The sequence below is a fragment of the Aristolochia californica genome, unplaced genomic scaffold (genome assembly GCF_029961685.1).
Source record: "Aristolochia californica isolate CCGP_79_NKW_82.1479 unplaced genomic scaffold, dmAriCali1.0.hap1 SCAF_9, whole genome shotgun sequence".
Classification (NCBI taxonomy): domain Eukaryota; kingdom Viridiplantae; phylum Streptophyta; class Magnoliopsida; order Piperales; family Aristolochiaceae; genus Aristolochia; species Aristolochia californica.
In genome coordinates, this window is record NW_027182290.1 from 21991894 (window position 1) to 22007423 (window position 15530).

Genomic DNA, 15530 nt, shown 5'->3' on the forward strand with positions numbered 1-15530 from the left:
AGTTCAATCCCAATAGCTTGGAATTTTATAGGAAAGTGATTTTTCTTCACATATTATAAAAAATGGATATGCATGCTTGAAACAGGTTAAAGATGCAAATGACAAATGGATCCAAACCTTTTACAGAGAATAAAAAACGCTCATTAAATTCTCAAGTGAATGTGCGGTGGGATATTTTCCCGAGTCAAGCAAGCCATTATTTTACCCATTTAAAAAAAGCAGACCTAACGATCATAGAAGTTTTTAAAGTGATTAGTCATGATAAATGGGCTATATAAATGTATTGAATGACATATAGATTTGGAGTCAACACTTAGTTAAAAATCACCCGCCTCCCCCATTTCCCGACGATTGCAAAACCTAATATATAAAGACTAAAAAGAGTTTACAATCCCTAAAAATTAAAGACACTTTTAGGAATTATCTCTCTCTACATTTTTGCATTTGCATTTCTATTTTAGATGTTTACTTTTTTCTTAAATAAAAAACTTGAGTTTTCACTTTTCCCTTCATCTTGTAAACAAAAAAGAGATAAAAGGCAAATAGATCACAACGAAAGGAAAATTATAGAGTTTATGAATGGAAAAATTTTAAAGCAATAACAAATGTAAGTAAAGAAAACTTATTCGCACACAAATGAATACAAAAGTTTTGTTATCCAAGTTTTGGAAATTCCACTCGATCATTCCCAATAGCAAGGAGTTTTATATGAAAGAGATTTTTCTACACATGTTTGAAAAAATGGATATGCATGCTTGAAACATGTTAAAGATGCAAATGACCTTTGGATCCGAAACCTTTTAAAGAGACTAACAAATGCTCATTAAATTCTCAAGTGAACGTGCGGTGGGATATTTACCTGAGTCAAACAAGCCATTATTTTGCCCATTTATAAAAAGCTGACGTAACGATCATAGAAGATTTTAATGTGTTAATCATGCATAACGGGCTATATTTTTGTAAGGAATGACTTATGGATTGAAAGACAACACTTATGTAAAAATCCTTCGCCTCCCCCTTTTCTCGACGATTGCAAAACCTAATATATAAAAAAAAGAGTTTACAATCCCTTAAAATTACAGACACTTTTTGTTTATATCTCTCTCTACATTTGTGCATTTCCATCTTAAATGTATACTTTTTTATTAAATCAAAACTTGAGTTTTCACTTTTCCCATCATCTAGTAAATAAAAAAGAGAAAAAAAGAAAATAGGTCACAACGAAATGAAAATTTTAGAATTTATGTGTGGAAAAAATTTAACGCAATAAAAAATGTAAGTAAAGAAAATTTATTCACACACCACAAATGAACACAAAAGTTTTGTTATCCAAGTTTGAGAAATTCCACTAGTTCAACCCCAATAGCATGGAATTTTATAAGAAAGAGATTTTGTACATATGTTTTAAAAAATGGATATGGATGCTTGAAACATGTTAAAGATGCAAATGCATTTGGATACAAACCTTTTACAGAGAATAACAAATGCTCATTAAATTCTCAAGTGAACGTGCAGTGGGATATTTTCCCTAGTCAAACAAGCCATGATTTTACCCATTTACAAAAACAGACCTAACGATCATAGAAGTTTGTAAAGTGATTAGTCATGCTAAACGTTCTATATAAATGTAAGGAATGACATATGGATTGGGAGTCAACACTTAGTTAAACTAATATATAAAAACTAAAAAGAGTTTACAATCCCTAAAAATTACAGACACTTTTTAGAATTATCTCTCACTACATTTGTGCATAGTGCATTTCCATTTTAGATTTTCACTTTTTTCTTAAATCAAAACTTGATTTTTCAGTTTTCCCTTCATCTCGTAAACAAAAAAGAGATAAAAGACAAATAGATGAGAACGAAATGAAAATTATAGAGTTTATTAAGGGAAAAAATTTAAACCAATTAAAAATGTGAGTTAGGAAAACTTATTCACACACCACAAATGAACACAAAAGTTTTGTTATCCAAATTACGGAAATTCCACTAGATCAACCCCAATAGCTTGGAATTTTATAAGAAAGAGAATTTTCTACACATGTTTGGAAAAATGGATATGCATGCTTGAAACATGTTAAAGATGCAAATGACCTATGGATCCATTGAAGAGACTATCAATTGCTCATTAAATTCTCAAATGAACGTGCGGTGGGATATTTACCCGAGTCAAACAAGCCATTATTTTGCCCATTTACAAAAAGCTGACCTAACGATCATAGATGATAGTAAAGTAATTTATCATGCATAACGGGCTATATTTTTGTAAGGAATGACTTATGTATTGGGAGACAACACTCAGTTAAAAATCCCCTTCATCCCTCTTTTCCTCACGATTGCAAAACTTAATATATAAAACTAAAAAAAGTTTACAATCCCTAAAAATTACATACTCTTTTTGGAAATTGTACATTTCCATTTTAAGTGTATACTTTTTTCTTAAATCAAAAGTTGATTTTTCACTTTTACCTTCATCTCATAAAAGAAAAAGAGATAAAAGGCAAATAGACGACAACGAAATGAAAATTATAGAGTTTATGAGTGGAAAAAATTTAAAGCAATAACAAATGTAAGTAAAGAAAACTTATTCACACACCACAAATGAACACAAAAGTTTTGTTATCCAAGTTTTGGAAATTCCACTAGTTCAACAAACCCAATAGCTTGGAATTTGATAAGAAAGAGATTTTTCTACACATGTTTAAAAAAATGGATATGCATGCTTGAAACAAGTTAAAGATGCAAATGATCTATGGATCCAAACCTTTTAAACAGAATAACAAACACTCATTAAATTCTCAAGTGAATGTGCGGTGGGATATTTAACCGAGTAAAACAAACCATTATTTTGCCCATTTACAAAAAGCTAACCTAATGATCATAGATGATTGTAAAGTTATTTATCATGCGTAACGGGTTATAATTTTCTAAGGAATGACTTATGGATTGGGAGTCAACACTCAGTTAAAAATCCTCTACCTCCCCCTTTTCAAGATGATTGCAAGACCTAATATATAAAAACTAAAATGAGTTTAACATCCCTAAAAATTACAGACACTTTTTGGAATTATCTTTCTCTACATTTGTGCATTGTGCATTTCCATTTTAGATGAATACTTTTTTCTTAAATCAAAACTTAAGTTTTCACTTTTCCCTTCATCTCTTAGACAAAAAAGAGATAAAAGGCAAATACATCACAACGAAATGAAAATTTTAGAGTTTAGTATGGAAAAAATTTAAAGCAAAAACAAATGTAAGTAAAGAAAATTTATGCACACACCACAAATGAACACAAAACTTTTGTTATCCAAGTTTGGGAAATACCTCTAGTTCATCAACCCCAATAGCTTGGAATTTTATAAGAAAGAGATTTTTCTACACATGTTTTAAAAAATGGATATGCGTGCTTGAAAAGCGTTAAAGATACAAATGACCAATGGATCCCAAACTTTTAAAAAGAATAACAAACGCTCATTAAATTCTTAAGTGAATGTGAGGTGGGATATTCACCCAAGTCAAACAAGCCATTATTTTGCCCATTTACAATAATTTGACCGAATGATCATAGATGATTGTAAGGTGATTTATCATGCCCAATAGGCTATATTTTAGTAAGGAATGACTTATAGATTGGGAGTCAACACTCAGTTAAAAATCCCCCGCCTCCCCCTTTTCCCGAAGATTGCAAAACCTAATATATAAAACTAAAAAGAGTTTACAATCCCTAAAAACTACAAACACTTTTTGGACATATGTCGCTCAAAATTTGTGCATTGTGCATTTCTATTTCAGATGTATACTTTTATCTTAAATCAAAACATGAGTTTTCACTTTTCCCTTCATATCGGAGTCAAAAAAGAGATAAAAGACAAATATATCACAACGAAATGAAAATTTTAGAGTTTATATATGGAAAAAGTTTAAAGAAATAACAAATGTAAGAAAAGACAATTTATTCACACACCAAAAATGAACACAAAAGTTTTGTTATCCAAGTTTGGGAAATTCCACTAGTTCTTAAAAATTTATATGAAAGAGATTTTTCTACACATGTTATAAAAAATGGATATGCATGCTTGAAACATGTTAAAGAGGCAAATTACCTATGGATCCAAACCTTTTAAAGTGAACAAGAAACGCTCATTAAATTCTCAAAAAACGTGCGGTAGGATATTTACCTGAGTCAAACAAGCAATTATTTTTCCCATAGACAAAAAGCTGACCTAAAGATCAGTGATGATTTTAAAGTGATTTATTATGAGCAACGGGTTAGGAATCACTTCTGGATTGGGATTCAACACTTAGTTAAAAATCCCTCCTCCCCCTTTTCCCGACAATTGCAAAACCTAATATATAAAAACAAAAAGGAATTTACAATCCCTAAAAATTATAGACACTTTTTGGAATTATCTCCCTTTATATTTGTGCATTGTACATTTTCATTTTAGATGTATACTTTTTCTTAAATCAAAACTTGAGTTTTCACTTTTCCCTTCATCTCGTAAACAAAAAAGAGATAAAAGGCAAATAGCTCACAACAGAATGGAAATTTTAGAATTTATGTAAGGAAAAATTTTAAAGCAATAAAAAATGTAAGTAAATTTGCATTAGTTCAACCCCAATAGCTTGGAATTTTATTAGAAAGAGATTTTTCTACCCATGTTTGCATAAATGTATATGCATGTTTGAAACATGTTAAAGATGCAAAGGACCTATGGATCCAAACCTTTTAAAGAGAATAACAAACGTTCATTAAATTCTCAAGTGAATATGCGGTGGGATATTTACCCGAGTCAAACAAGCCATTATTTTTTCCATTTACAAAAAGCAGACCTGACAATCATAGATGATTGTAAAGTGATTTTTCATGTGTAAAGGGCTATATTTTTGTTTGGAATAACTTATGGATTGGGAGTCAACACTCAGATAAAAATTCCCGCCTCCCCCATTTGCCGACAATTGTAAAACCTATTATATAAAAACTAAAAAGAGTTTACAATCCCTTAAAATTACTGCCACTTTTTGGAATTATCTCTCTCTACATTTGTGCATTGTGCCTTTCCATTTTAGATGTATATTTTTTTCTTAATTGAAAACTTGAGTTTTCACTTTTCCCTTCATCTCATAGACCAAAAAGAGATAAAAGGCAATTACATCTCAACGAATGGAAAATTATAGAGTTTTGGCATGAAAAAAATTTAAAGAAATAAAAAATGTAAGAAAACAAAATTTATTCACACTCTATAAATAAAGGCCAAAATTTTGTTATCCAAGTTAGGGAAATTCAACTAGTTGATTAACCCCAATAGTTTGGAATTTTATAAGAAAGAGATTTTTCTACACATGTTTTAAAAAATTGATATGCATGCTTGAAACATGGTAAAGATGCAAATGACCTATGGATCCAAACCTTTTAAAGAGACTAAAAAACTCTCATTTAATTCTCTAGTGAATGTGCAATGGGATATTTTCCCGAGTCAAACAAACCATGATTTTACCCATTTACAAAAAGCAGACCTAATGATCATAGAAGTTTGTAAAGCGATTAGTCACGCTAAACGGGCTATATAAATGTAAGGAATGACATATAGATTGGGAGGCAACACTTAGTTAAAAATCACCTGCATCCCCCTTTTCCCAACAATTGCAAAACCTAATAAATAAAAAATAAAAAGAGTTTACAATCCCTAAAAATTACATACACTGTTTGGAATTATCTCTCACTACATTTTTGCATAGTGCCTTTCCATTTTAGATTTTCACTTTTTTCTTAAATCAAAACTTGATTTTTCACTTTTCCCTTCATCTCGTAAACAAAAAAGAGATAAAAGACAAATAGATGAGAACGAAATGAAAATTATAGAGTTTATGAAGGGAAAAAATTTAAACCAATAAAAAATATAAGTTAAGAAAACTTATTCACACACCACAAATGAACACAAAAGTTTTGTTAGCCAAGTTATGGAAATTCTACTAGATCAACCCCAATAGCTTGGAATTTTATGAGAAAGAGAATTTTCTACACATGTTTGAAACATGTTAAAGATCCAAATGACCTATGGATCCATTCCTTTTGAAGAGACTATTGTTCATTAAATTCTCAAGTGAACATGCGGTGGGATATTTACCCGAGTCAAACAAGCCATTGTTTTGCCCATTTACAAAAAGCTGACCTAACGATCATAGATGATTGTAAAGTGATTTATCATGCGTAATGGGCTATAGTTTTGTAAGGAATGACTTATGTATTGGGAGTCAACACTCAGTTAAAAATCCCCTTCATCCCTCTTGTCCCCATGATTGCAAAACTTAATATATAAAACTAGAAAGAGTTTACAATCCCTAAAAATTACATACTCTTTTTGGAAATTGTACATTTCCATTTTAGATGTATACTTTTTTCTTAAATCAAAATTTGAGTTTTCACTTTTCCCTTCATCTCGTAAATAAAAATAGATAAAAGACAAATAGATGACAACGAAATGAAAATTATGGAGTTTATGAGTGGAAAAATTTTTAAGTAATAACAAATGTAAGTAAAGAAAACTTATTCACACACCACAAATGAACACAAAAGTTTTGTTATCCAAGTTTGGGAAATTCCACTAGATCATCCCAAATAGCAAGGAGTTTTATAAGAAAGAGATTTTTCTACACATGCTTGAAAAAATGGATATGCATGCTTGAAACATGTTAAAGATGCAAATGACATTTGGATCCGAAACCTTTTAAAGAGACTAACAAATGCTCATTAAATTCTCAAGTGAACGTGTGGTGGGATATTTACCTGAGTCAAACAAGCCATTATTTTGCCCATTTACAAAAAGTTGACATAACGATCATAGATGATCGTAAGTGATTTATCATGCGTAACGGGCTATATTTTTCTTAGGAATGAGTTGTGGATTGGGAGTCAACACTCAGTTAGAAATCCCCCGTCTCCCCCTTGACCTGACGATTGCAAAACCTAATATATAAAAACTAAAACGATTTTACAATCCCTAAAAATTATAGAAACTTTTTGGAATTATCTCTCTCTACATTTGTGAGTTGATCATTTCCATTTTAGCAGTATACTTTTTTCTTTTATCAAAACTTGAGTTTTCACTTTTCCCTTCATCTCGTAAACAAAAAAGAGATAAAAGGCAAATAGGTCACTACGAAATGAAAATATTAGAGTTTATGAACGAAAAAAATTTAAAACAATGACAAATGTAAGTAAAGAAAATTTTTTCACACACCACAAAGGACCACAATAGTTATGTTATCCAAATTTTGGAAATTCCACTAGTTCAACCGCAATTGCTCGAAATTTTATTAGAATGAGATTTTTCTACACACATTTAAAAAAATGGATATGCATGCTTGAAACATGTTAAAGATGCAAATGACCTATGGATCCAAACCTTTTAAAGAGAAAAACAAACGCTCAATAAGGTCTCAGGTGAACGTGTGGAGGGATATTTACCAGAGTCAAACAAGCCATTATTTTTGCCCATTTATAAAAAGCTGACCTAGCCATCACAGATGATTTTAATGTGATTTATCCAACATAACGGGCTATATTTTTGTAAGGAATGACTTATGGATTGAGAGTCAACACTCATGTAAAAATCCCCCGCCTCCCCCTTTTCCCGACGATTGGAAAACCTAATATATAAAAAATAAAAAGAGTTTACAATCCCTTTAAATTACAGACACTTTTTGTTATTATCTCTATCTACATTTGTGCATTGTGCATTTCCAACTTAGATGTATACTTTTTTATTAAATCAAAACTTGAGTTTTCACTTTTCCCTTCATCTCGTAAAAAAAAAAAGAGAAAAAAAGCAAATAGGTCACAATGAAATGAAAATTTTAGAGTTTATGTGAGGAAAAAATTTAAAGCAATAACAAATGTAAGTAAAGAAAATTTATTCACACACCACAAATGAACACAAAAGTTTTTTTATCCAAGTTTTAGAAATTGCACTAGTTCAACCCCAATAGCAAGGAATTTTATAAGAAACAGATATTTCTACACATGTTTTAAAAAATGGATATGCATTCTTGAAACATGTTAAAGATGCTAATAACATATGGATCCAAACCTTTTAAAGAGAACAACAAACGCTCCTTAAATTCTCAAGTGAACATGCGGTGGGATATTTACCCGAGTCAAACAAGCCATTATTTTACCCATTTAGAAAAAGCGGACCTAACGATCATAGATGATTGTAAAGTGATTTATCAAGCGTAACAGGCTATATTTTTTAAGGAATGACTTATGGATTAGGAGTCAACACTGAGTTTAAAATCCCTCGCCTCCTCGCTTTCGGTCGATTGCAAAATCTAATATATAAAAACTAAAAACAGCTTACAATCCCTAAAAATTACTGACACTTTTTGAAAAAATCTCTCACAATATTTGTGCATTGTGCTTCTCCATTTTTGTTGTATACTTTTTTCTTAAATCAAAACTTGTGTTTTCACTTTTCCCTTCATCTCGTACACAAAAAAGAGATAAAAGGCAAATAGGTCAAAATGAAATGAACTTTTTAGAGTTTATGTGTGGAAAAAATTTAAGGCAATAAAAAATGTAAGTAAAGAAAATTTATTCACACACCACAAATGAACACAAAAGTTTTCTTATCCAAGTTTGGGAAATTCCACTGGATACCCCCCAATAGCTTGGAATTTTATTGGAAAGAGATTTTTTGCACATGTTTTAAAAAATTGATATGCATGCTTGAAACATGTTAAAGATGCAAATGACCTATGGATCCAAACTATTTAAAGAGAATAACAAAAGCTTATTAAATTCTAGAGTGAACGTGCGATAGGATATTTTCCCGAGTCAATCAAGCCAGATGTTATACCTAAAATCACCTAAAATCTTTAGGTTGGGTATACATGTTTCTACAAAAATAAATTACTTTTTACTCTATTTTTCTTGTTGGGGTACAAATTTCATTTAAAACAGGGATTACTATTATAGACAATTTTTGGAATTATCTCTCTACATTTGAGCGTTGTGCGTTTCCATTTTAGATGTATACTTTTTTCTTACATTAAAACTTGAGTTTTCACTTTTCCCTTCTTCTCGTAAACAAAAAAGAGATAAAAAAGCAAATAGCACACAACGAAATGAAAATTTTAGAGTTTATGTATGAAAAAAATTTAAAGCAATAACAAATGTTAGTAAAGAAGATTTATTCACACACCACAAATGAACACAAAAGTTTTCTTATCCAAGTTTAGGAAATTTCACTAGTTGAACCCTAATTGCTTGGAATTTTATTAGAATGAGATTTTTCTACACATTTTTTAAAAAAGGAATATGCATGCTTGAAACATGTTAAAGATGCAAATGACCTATGGATCCAAACTTTTTAAAAAGAATAATAAACACTCATTAAATTCTCACGTGAACGTGCGGTGGGATCTTTACCCGAGTCATACAAGCCATTATTTTAACCTTTTACAAATAGTTGACCTAACGATCATACATGATTGTAAAGTGATTAATCATGCGTAACGGGCTATATTTTTGTAAGGAATGATTTAAGGATTGAGAGTGAACACTGTTAAAAATCCCCCACCACCCCCTTTACCGGACGGTTGCTAAACATAATATATAAAAGCTAAAAAGAGTTTACAATCTCTAAAAATTGCAGATACTTTTTGGAATTATCTATCTCTACATTTGTGCATTGTGCATTTCCATTTTAGATGTATACTTTTTTCTTAAATAAAAACTTGAGTTTTCACTTTTCCCTTCATCTCATAAACAAAAAAAAGATAAAAGGCAAATAGGTCACAATGAAATGAAAATTTTAGAGTTTATGTGTGGAAGAAATTTAAAGAAATAACAAATGTAAGTAAAGAAAATTTATTCACACACCACAAATGAACACAAAAGTTTTGTTATTCAAGTTTGTGAAATTCCAATTGTTCAACCCCAATAGCTTGGAATTTTATACGATGTTTTAAAAAATCAATATGCATGCTCAAAACATGTTAAAGATGGAAATGACCTATGGATCCAAACTATTTAAAGAGAACAACAAAAGCTCATTAAATTCTAGAGTGAACGTGCGGTAGGATATTTACCCGAGTCAAACAAGCCAGATGTTATACCTAAAATCTTTAGGCTGGGTATACAAGTTTCTACAAAAATAAATTACTTTTTACTCTATTTTTCTTGCTGGGGTACAAATTGCATTTAAAACAGGGATTACTATTATAGACAATTTTTGGAATTATCTCTCTCTACATTTGAGTGTTGTGCGTTTCCATTTTAGATGTATACTTTTTTCTTACATTAAAACTTGAGTTTTCACTTTTCCCTTCTTCTCGTAAACAAAAAAGAGATAAAAAGCAAATAGCTCACAACAAAATGAAAATTTTAAAGTTTATGTATGAACAAAATTTAAAGCAATAACAAATGTAAGTAAAAAAAATTTATTCACACACCACAAATGAACACAAAATTTTGTTATCCAAGTTTGGAAAATTCCACTAGTTCAACCCCTATAGCATGGAATTTTATAAGAAAGAGATTTTTCTACACTTTTTTTTAAAAAATGGATATGCATGCTTGAAACATGTTAAAGATGCAAATGACCTATGGATCTAAACCTTTTAAAGAGAATAACAAACACTCATTAAATTCTTAAGCGAATGTGCGGTGGGATATTTACCCGAGTAAAAAAAGCCATTATTTTACCCATTTAGTAAAATCTGACCTAACAATCATAGATGATTGTAAAGTGATTTATCATACGTTACGTGCTATATTTTTTTAAGGAATGACTTACGGATTGGGAGTCAACACTCAAATAAAAATCCCCAACCTCCCTCATTTCCCGACGATTGAAAAACCTAATATATAAAAAAAGGTTTTACAATCCCTAAAAATTACAGACACTTTTTGGAATTATATCTCTCTAAATTTGTGCATTGTACGTTTCCTTTTGAGATGTATTTTTTTTCTTATAGAAAAACTTGAGTTTTCACTTTTGCCTTCATCTGGTAAACAAAAAAGAGATAAAAGGCAAATAGGACACAACAAAATGAAAATTTTATGGTTTACGTATGGAAAAAATTTGAAGAAATAACAAATGTAAGTTAAGAAAATTTATTCGCACACCACAAATGAACACAAAAGTTTTGTTATCCATGTTTGGGAAATTCCACTAGTTCAACCCCAATAGATTAGAATTTTAAAAGATAGAGATTTTTCTACCCATGTATTAAAAAATGGATATGCATGCTTGAAACATATTAAAGATTCAAATGACCTATGAATCCAAACCTTTTAAAGAGAATAACAAACGCTCATTAAATTCTCAAGTGAACATGCGGTGGGATATTTACCCGAGTCAAACAAGCTATCATTTTGCCCATTTAGAAAAAGCTCACCTAACTATCATAGATGATAGAAAGTGACTTATCATGCGTAACAGTCTATATTTTGTAAGGAAAAAATTCCCCCGCCTACCCCTTTTCCGGACGATTGCAAAACCTAATATATAAAAACTAAAAAGAGTTTACAATCCCAAAAAATTAGAGACAATTGTTGGAATTATCTCTCTCTACATATGTGCATTGTGCATTACCATTTGAGATGTAAACTATTTTCTTAAATCAAAACTTGAGTTTTCACTTTTCCCTTCATCTCGTAAACAAAAAAGAGATAAAAGGCAAATAGATCGCAACGAAATGAATTTTTGGAGTTTATGAATGGAAAAAATTTAAAGCAATAACAAATATAAGTAAAGAAAATTTATTCTCACAACGCAAATGAACACAAAAGTTTGGTTATCCAAGTATTGGAAATTCCACTAGTTCAACAACCCCAATAGCTTGGAATTTGATAAGAAAGAGATTTTTCTACACACGCTTTAAAAAATGGATATGCATGCTTGAAACATGTTCAAGATGCAAATGACCTATGGATCCAAACCTTTTAAAGGGAATAAAAAACGCTCATTAAATTCTCAGGTGAATATGCGGTGGGATATTTAGCCGATTCAAATAAGGCATTATTTTGCCCACTTACAAAAAGTTGTCCTAACGATCATAGATGATAGTAAAGTGATTTATCATGCATAATTGGCTTTATTTTTTTAATGAATGACTTATAGATTGGGAGTCAACACTTAGTTAAAAATCCCTTGCCTGCCCCTTTTCCCGATGATTGCAAAACCAATTATATAAAAACTGAAAAGAGTTTACAATCCCTAAAAATTATAGACATTTTTTGAAATTATCTCTCTAAATTTGTGCATTGTGCATTTCCATTTTAGATGTATACTTTTTTCTTAAATCAAATCTTCAGTTATCACTTTTCCCATCATCTTGTAAACAAACAAGAGGTAAAGGCAAATAGGTCACAAAGAAATGAAAATTTTAGAGTTTATGTGTGGAAAAAATTTAAAGTAATAAAAAATGTAATTAAAGAAAATTTATTCACACACCACAAATGAACACAAAAGTTTTGTTATCAAAGTTTGGGAAATTCCACTAGTTCAACCCCAATAGCTTGGAATTTTTTAAGAAAGAGATTTTTCTACACATTTTTCAAAAAATGGATATGCATGCTTAAAACATTTTAAAGATGCAAATGACCTATGGATCCAAACATTTTATAGAGAATAACAAACGCTCCTAAATTCACAAGTGAACGTGCGTGGGATATTTACCCGAGTGAAACAAGCCATTATTTTGCCCATTTACAAAAAACTGACCTAACGATCATAGATGTTTGTAAAGTGATTTATCATGCGTAACGGGCTATACTTTTATATGGAATGACTTATGGATTGGGAGTCAACACTCTGTTAAAAATCCACTGCCTCCCCCTTTTCCCGAAGATTTCCAAACCTAATATATAAAAACTAAAAAGAGTTTACAACCCCAAAAAATTATAGACACTTTTTCGAATTATCTCTCTCTACATTTGTGCATTGTGCATTTCCATTTTAGATGTATACTTTTTTTGTAAATAAAAACTTGAGTTTTCACTTTTCCCTTCATCTAAGAGACTAAAAAGTGATAAAAGGCAAATTGATCACAACAAAATGAAAATTTTAGAGTTTATGTTTGGAAAACATTTATAACAACTTATAAAGAAAATTTATTCACACACCACAAATGAACACAAAAGTGTTGTTATCCATGTTTGAGAAATTCCACTAGCACAACCCCAATAGCTTGAAATTTTATAAGAAAGAGATTTGTCTACACATGTTTAAAAAAATGGATATGCATGATTCAAACATGTTAAATATGCAAATGAGCTATGAATCCAAACCTTTTAAAGAGAATAACAAACACTTATTAAATTCTCAAGTGAATGTGCGGTGTGATATTTACCCAAGTCAAGTAAGACATTATTTTGCCCACTTATAAAAAGTTGCCCTAACGATCATAGATGATTGTGAAGTGATTTATCATGTGTAATGGGCTATATTTTTTTAAGCAATGACATAAGGATTGGGAGTCAACACTCATTTAAAAATCCCCCGCCTTCCCCTTTTCCCGATGATTGCAAAAACTGATATATAAAAACTAAAAAGAGTTTACAATCCCTAAGAATTAGAGACACTTTTTGAAATTATCTCTCTCTACATTTGTGCATTGTGCATTTCTATTTTAGATGTATACTTTTTTCTTAAATCAAAACTTGAGTTTTTACTTTTCCCTTCATCTCGTAGACAAATAAGAGATAAAAGTCAAATAGAGCACAACGAAATTATAATTTTAGAGTTTATGTATGGAAAAAATTTAAAGCAATAACAAATATAAGTAAAGAAAATTTATTCACACATCACAAATGAACACAAAATTTTTGCTATCCAAGTTTGGGAAATTCCTCAAGTTCAACCCACCCCAATAGCGTGGAAATTTATAAGAAAGAGATTTTTATACACATGTTTTAAAAAATGCATATGCATGCTTGAAACATGTTAAAGATGCAACTGACCTATGGATCTAATCCTTTTAAAGAGAATAACAAACACTCAATAAATTCTCAAGTGAACGTACGGTGGGATATTTACCCGAGTCGAACAAGCCATTATTTTGCCCATTTACAAGGAGTTGACCTAACAATCATTGATGATTGTAAAGAAATTTATCATACGTAACGGGTTATATTTTTGTAAGGAATGACTAATGGAATGGGTGTCGACACTCAGTTAAATATCCCCCGCCTCCTACTTTTCCCCATGATTGCAAAACCTGATATATAAAAACTAAAATGAGTTTACAATACCTAAAAGTTACAGACACTTTTTGGAATTATCTGTCTCTATATTTGTGCATTTTAAATTTCCATTTTAGATGTATACTTTTTTCTTAAATCAAAACTTGAGTTTTCACTTTTACCATCATCTCGTAAAAAAAAAAAGAGATAAAAGGCAAAAGGTCACAACAAAATGAAAATTTTAGAGTTTATGTATGGAAAAAAATTTAAGAATTAACAAATGTAAGTAGAGAAAGTTTACTCACACACCACCAAAGAACACAAAAGTTTTGTTATCCAAGTTTGGGAAATTCCACTAGTTCAACCCCAATAGCTTGAAATTTTATAAGAATGAGATTTTTCTACATATGTTCTAAAAAATAGATATGCTTACTTAAAACATATTAAAGATGCAAATGACCTATGGATCCAAACCATTTAAAGAGAATAACAATCTCTCATTAAATTTTCAAGTGAACCTGCGGTGGGATATTTACCCTAGTCTACAATCCCTAAAAATTACAGAAACTTGTAGGAACTATATCTCTCTACATTAAAGCATTGTGCATTTCCATTTTAGATGTATACTTTTTTCATCAATCAAAACTTGAGTTTTCACTTTTCCCTTTATCTCGTAAACAAGAAAGATATAAAAGGCAAATAGGTCACAACGAAAAGAAAATTTTAGACTTTATATAAGGAAAATATTTTAAGCAATAACAAATGCAAGTAGAGAAAATTTATTTACACACCACAAATGAACACAAAAGTTTTGTTATCCAAGTTTGGGAAATTCCACTAGTTCAACCATAATAGCTTGGAATTTTATAAGAAAGAGATCTTTCAACACATGTTTTAAAAAATGGATATGCATGCATGAAACATGTTAAAGATGCAAAGGACCTAAGGACCCAAACCTTTTAATGGGCATACCAAACACACATTAAATTCTACAGTGAAAGTGTGGTGGGATATTTACCCGAGTCAAACAAGCCATTATTTTGCCCATTTACCAAAGCTGACCTAATGATCATAGATGATTGTAAAGTGATATGTCATGTGTAACGGGCTATATTTTTTTAAGGAATGACTTATGGATTGGGAGTCAACACTCAGTTAAAAATCCCCCGCCTCTCCCTTTTCCCGACGATTTCAAAACCTAATATATAAAAATTAAAAAGAGTTTACAATCCCTAAAAATTACAGACACTTTTTGGAATTATCTCCCTCTACATTTGCGCATTGTGCATTGCCATTTTAGATGTATACTTTTTTCTTAAATCAAAACTTGAGTTTTCAC